The sequence below is a fragment of the Gekko japonicus genome, unplaced genomic scaffold, assembly GCF_001447785.1.
Source record: "Gekko japonicus isolate JY-2015 unplaced genomic scaffold, Gekko_japonicus_V1.1 scaffold416, whole genome shotgun sequence".
NCBI classification, from domain to species: Eukaryota; Metazoa; Chordata; class Lepidosauria; order Squamata; family Gekkonidae; genus Gekko; species Gekko japonicus.
In genome coordinates, this window is record NW_015172564.1 from 931,181 (window position 1) to 936,768 (window position 5,588).

At 55.0% G+C, this 5,588-nt stretch overlaps 1 protein-coding gene across 2 annotated transcripts in view; it reads left to right on the forward strand.

Moving 5' to 3' along the window:
* The window catches only part of TPST2 (tyrosylprotein sulfotransferase 2), an 11,553-nt gene that overhangs the window by 727 nt on the left and 5,238 nt on the right, over positions 1-5,588 (forward strand). The window contains exons 1-2 of one of the 2 annotated variants that reach the window (XM_015421282.1): positions 3,343-3,381; positions 5,433-5,504. The gene's annotated coding sequence lies outside the window, so the exon portion shown is untranslated. Of the gene's footprint in view, positions 1-3,342; positions 3,382-5,432; positions 5,505-5,588 lie in introns of those variants that run through there. The other variant, XM_015421280.1, reaches the window with a different exon arrangement.

A 5,588-nucleotide genomic window follows, 5' to 3' on the forward strand; every position in this document is an offset into this window, starting at 1 on the left:
GGTGGAGAGCATCGTCTAGGCAGGGCCACCCCGGGTGCTCTGAAGGCGCCGCGGCCTGGGCCGCTTTCTTCCTCGCGAGGAGGAGTGCAGCAGGAGAGACCTGGGTGGCTGTCAGCAGACCTGCCCCGAGTCGGGTCGAGGGGGAAGGAGGCCGGCTGGCCTCCCGTGCCAGGAGCCTCTCTCGGAGGAGTCCTCTTGTAGGGGGGGGGGACTGAGGCCGGGGGCCGGAGCCACACAGCACAGGGCTGGGATCGGGGCCCGGCAGCTCCCTCTTCTTGGCCTGTGCGTGCGGGGCCAGCGGAAGGCCACCTGCCCGTTTTCTGCAAGGATGCCCACTTATGGCGCCCACAGGAAGCCGCCGCCTTCTGAATCAGATGGTGGGTCCGTGGAGGTCAGGCCGGCAGCTGCTCTCCGGCAGAGACCAATCTCGCACAGCACCGGCTCCCAGGGCCTTGTCACTGAGGAGGCTGCCGGAGATTGAACCTGGGACCTTCCGCAGCCCAAGCAGAGGCTCAGCCACCGAGCCACAGCTTTGCTGGATGAGGCCCCTGGTCCATCTCGTCCAGCATCCGGTTTCACACCGCAGCCAGGCAGCTGCCCTGGAGGACCCACAGACGGGGCATAGAGGGCGAGGCCTCCCCCTGTGCCGCTTCCCAGGACTGGGGCTCATGACTACTGGCCACTCCGGGGCCTCTCCTCAAACCCCCTCTGACAGCCCTCTGGACTTGTGGCCAGCACGGTCTCCACTGGCAGGGAATGCCACCGGCCGAGTTGGGCTGAGGTGCCAGGGCAAGGAGGCCTCGGTGAGCACTCTGCTCAAGAGCTGCCCTGGTGTGCCCGAAGCAGGCAAAACTCTCTTTGGGGGAGCGCAGGGGCCTGAGCAGAGGCCTCCAGGACTCAGGAAGCAGATGGGAGCTGAGGGCTCTGAGACTGAGGCTGCTAAATGCACCCCGCCTCCCACACTTGCCTTCCTGTTGCAGTCAGAGGCAGACCGAGAGACCGGAAACATCGTTCAGGCAATTCTCATTTTGCATTATCATTAAAGTGTGAAACTGCCCAGAAGCATTTTTCAGGCAAGTCTCATTTCGCACTATCGTTAAAGCGTGAAACTGTCAGGGTTGTGCAAATGGTATTTGTGGGTTTGGGTTTCTTTTTTTTAAAGCATGCTTCATCTGAGAGGAGAAGTTCTAGAGAATTCTAACTTGGATCCCCCCCTCCCCCAACTGAAATCGATGTTCTGATGCAATTTTTAAAAACACTATTTCCAAAGGCTGGTGTGGCTGAACTGTGGAGGTGCCCCCCCCAAAGCAGTCCAGAAGAGTGTTTCCCACTTGGCAAGGCAGAGTGGGAGAGGACTGCCATTCAGCATGCCCGCCTTGGCCTCCAGAAGCAAAGGTTGCAGGGTTGTTCTTGGTGTGAAGCGCTGTTCTGTCTGAAGCCCCGCGTGCGTGTGTTGCGCGTGTTTTGTGTTCCATGGCAGGCAGGTGAGTTTTCAGCATAGCTCTTTCCTGTTCCTTTCCTTGAATGTGTGAAATAGCCGCTTGGAGCTCTTGAGCACCTTGTTCCCAGAAATGCAAAGATCCAGCCAATGAGAAGGATTTCCCTGCTTGTTCGGTGCCAGCAGGCAGGGAGGGCAGAGAAGGGTGAACTGGCTTTGGCGGAGGCCCAGCCCAACAAGGGGCTGTTCCCCGGGCGGAGGAGCGCTGGAGGCCCCAGGAGGGGACTGCTTAATCCTTGGACTGACTCCTTTGTGCCCTCCCCCCCCCCTTGTGCAAACGGGAGGCAGTTCCTGGAGCCACAGTGGTCTTCTCTCTAGCAGCAGCAGCTGAAAGAAAGCCCTCGAGGTGACTGACTGGAACCGAAGATGCCTGGTGCATCTTGAAACCTTTCCAGCCGTGCTGGTATAGAGCGCTGCTGGCATTTCCTCATTTGCCAGTGGCACTTTCCCTGTCCCCTTGCTTTGGGGGGTGGTGGGGGGGGGAAGACTCGTTTTTTCATTAAAGAAATGCTGCTCCAGTTCGTGATCCCCAAAGTTTTAGCAGCGAGTCTTAGCAGGATAAAACAAAGCTTGAGTCCAGTCTGGCACCTTGAAGACCAACCAAGCTTTATTCTGGGTCTAAGCTTTGGTGTGCAGGCACCCTTCTTCAGATACATTGAAATGGAAGTTGCCAGTCCATCCGTAAAGGGAGAGGGTCTGAGGAAGTGTGCCTGCACACAGAGGCTTAGACCCAGAATAAAACTTGGTTGGTCTTCAAGATACCCGACTCAAACTTTGTTCTGTTGCTTCATTTATTTATTTATTATATTTATACCCCAGCCCATCCTGCGAACAGGCTCAGGGCGGCTAACAAAGCGGTACAATGTACCTAATTGGCATAACCATAAAAATATTAAAACTACATAAAACACTTATTCATGACAGAAATTAACAAATAGCAGTAAAGTGCTTGCAGTACTGAAGACTAGATGGCGTGCTTCCAGATCTAAATCCGCATTGTTCATCTAATCATCATCCCTCGTGCCGATGGGCCTAGCGATACAACTGGGCCAGACCTAGGATCCAGACGTTCAATAGGATCATTGATGGTAACAGTAGTGGCGGCTCCTATTTAAAGGCCTGGTAGAAGAGCGCCGTCTTACAGGCCCTGCGGAACTGTAAAAGGTCCCGCAGGGCCCTGATCTCCTTCGGGAACTCGTTCCACCAGTAGGGAGCCGCCACCGAAAATGCTCTGGCCCTGGTCCTGGTAAGCCTTGCATCCTTGGGGCCCGGAATAGTCCATCGATGTTTGGCCCCTGACCGTAGTGCTCTCTGGGAAAAGGCGGTCCCTCAGGTAGGTAGGTCCCTGGTCATGTAGGGCTTTAAAGGTAAGCACCAGCACCTTGAAACGAATCCGGTATGCTATTGGTAGCCAGTGCAGTGACCTAAGCCCTGGCTGGATGTGCTCCCGACGCGGGAGGTCCATCAGCAGCCTGGCTGCGGCGTTCTTCAGATCAACACGGCTGCCCCCACCTGGATCTATCGGCAGGATAAAGGAACTCATTTCTGACCACAGAAGCCAGCCCCCCCCCCACCGCCTGTCAGCTGCTGAAAAGTGTCTTGTGCTCCCTGCAGCACCTGCTGGACCCACTCCGCGTGTCTTGAAGGCTTGTCGAAGGAGCCCGTCTCTGCTCAGGCACGGCCGGCCGGGCAGTGGAGAGGGCCCTTGGCAGCGCTCTGCCAGCGCCTCTCAAAACTCCTTAGCAACCAGCTCAACTGACTGTTCTGGAATCCTGACGCTGCCTGCGGTGGAACTGGCTTTGCAAGAGGCATCGTCTGGAGCTTGCCCGTCATAGCAGTGGCAGGGGCAGCGGCGGTGGGGAATTCTGGCCTCTGGCTACTTTGTGAGTTCAGCACTCTGCTCCAAGGGGGGAGGGTTTCAGGGTGCCCTCCGGGTTGGGGTGGGTGGGATGGAGGTTTCCTTCCAGGGGGTCTGGAATGCAGGGCAGAGTGGGTCCTCGTGCAGGGGAGGGGGGATCCTTGTTCCTGCTGCTGCTCCCCAGCGGTGCCTCACCCCTGGTTTCCCTTTTTCCTCCCCTGAGACAGAAGCCACCTGGGGAGTTGGAGGGGGGAGGAAGAACTGGCGGGTGGGAGAAGGGCACGGAAGCCTTTCCTTGACAGTAAGAGCACCCCTTTCTTCTCTGGAGTGCTTTTCCTCCCTTGCTCTGCGCGTTGTGCTTCTTGCTGCCTTTGTGGAACGCTTGTCAACGTCTCGTGTGAAAGGAGCCCGTAGCTAGACTCCCTGTGCAAATGGGTGTCTTGCAAAGGGAAGCCGTGCTGTGGTTGCGGAACAGCATCCCATGCAGACCAGGGGAGGGGGGCTTCCCGAGGTCTTGAAACTGCTGTCTTAATGCACATGATGCCAGCAATGTTCTGAGCATCTTACAGAGAGCAGGGTCCCTTCCTGTTTTTATGGGGCCAACTACTTGCCTCAGGGTCCTTTTGTGGCTGCTGGCCTTTCTGATTTTACTCCTCTTGAGAAATGGATCATGCCCTAGCAAGGGGCTGACCTGCACCAGTTCTTGTTGTTTTTTTACATTATGAAAAAGTATTTAAATTGCTCCATGGACTGGAATAGAGAATCCTTTTTGAATTTGTTCACAGTAGTGGATGGCACCCAGCAGTTTGGTGTCGTGGTGTTGTGGTTAAGTGCGCGGACTCTAGTGTGGGAGAACCAGGTTTGATTCCCCACTCCTCCACTTGCAGCTGTTGGGGGACCTTGGGCAAGCCACTGTTCTGATAAGAGCTGTTCTTGCAAAAGAGCAGGGTGTCTGGTGGGGAAGGGAAGGGAAAGGAGTTTGTAAGCCGCTCTGAGACTCTTCTGGGTAGTGAAGGGTGGGGTATAAATTCAATCTCTTTTTTTGTGGGCAAGTGGGAAAGGAGGCTGGTTTGTGGTGGTGGTTGTTTTTAGAGTGATATAAATATTAGCAACATAACTGTATTCATGTATGTTTCAAGCAAAAAAAAATTAATCTCTCGTTCCAGGAGATTAAAAATTGTATTCCCCCCCCTCTCTTTTGCTCATAGTTTGCAATTTAAAAGGTGATTTTTAAAATTATGAACATGGTTAAATTAACACTAATTCCAGACTTTCCTCACTGGTTCTTCTTTGTGGCAGTTATGTGTATTTTCTGTTGTTTAGCCAGCGCTAATGTGGTTGCTGCTTATGTGCTATTTAACTTCATGCGGTATTTATGAAAAGCAGGAGAGGGGAAGTTTCATCAGGACGGGTTGTATGAGAAGTTCCCCTTTCCTTTTCCTTTCCCCCCCCCCTTTTGCAGTGTACCAGGGAGTTTTGCTTTGCCTTTGACACACACTCTCTCTCTTGCACAAGGGGGTGGGGTGACCCCCTGCTGCCTCGAGAGCCCTCCCGGCACACACTTCTGGGCCTAGCACAACATGGCTGCCTATCTGTTGTCACGGCAACAGGTTTCGCAGGAGACCCCTTCTGTGCCTGCGTGGCTGGTGGAATAAAGGCCCCAGCGAGAGAGAGCCTCCCCTCCGGGTCTCTCCCCTTCCCTCCCACGCGGGCCAGAGGGCTTGCGGGTACCAGCAGGCAGTTGTGTCGTTGTTTCTCTGAACAGTCCGGGGCGTCAGAAGGGCAGCTGGGAGCCTCTTGCAGCGCCTGATGGACCGGCCCTTGCTTGAACCACTGCAGGGGCCAGGGGCACAGCCAGGACTGGCTTTCGGGCCAGTGCAGGGCCACGTTGTGTCTCTGCTTAGCTGCTCAGGCGCCCGTGAGCCGAGGTTAAAGATCTGTCTGGAGAAACATTAATATGGAGGGAGGGAGGGGACTTTACCTGAAGAACAAGAGGAGGCCGTTCTCAGGTGGATCAGCCAGACAGCTGAGCAAGCGCCTGACCTTGTGGCTTTCTCCGTTCTGTTCCCTCCTCAGGATTTCTCTCCCGTCTGCTTTTGAGCCGAGCAAGTGGTGAGCTGAGCGGCACCATGAACTTCCCAGGGCAAGGTGAGCATCACCCTAATGACTTCTTCTGACATATATTGGCAGTAGTGGGTTCATGAATACTTGATGCTCTTGCATTTCTGCTCG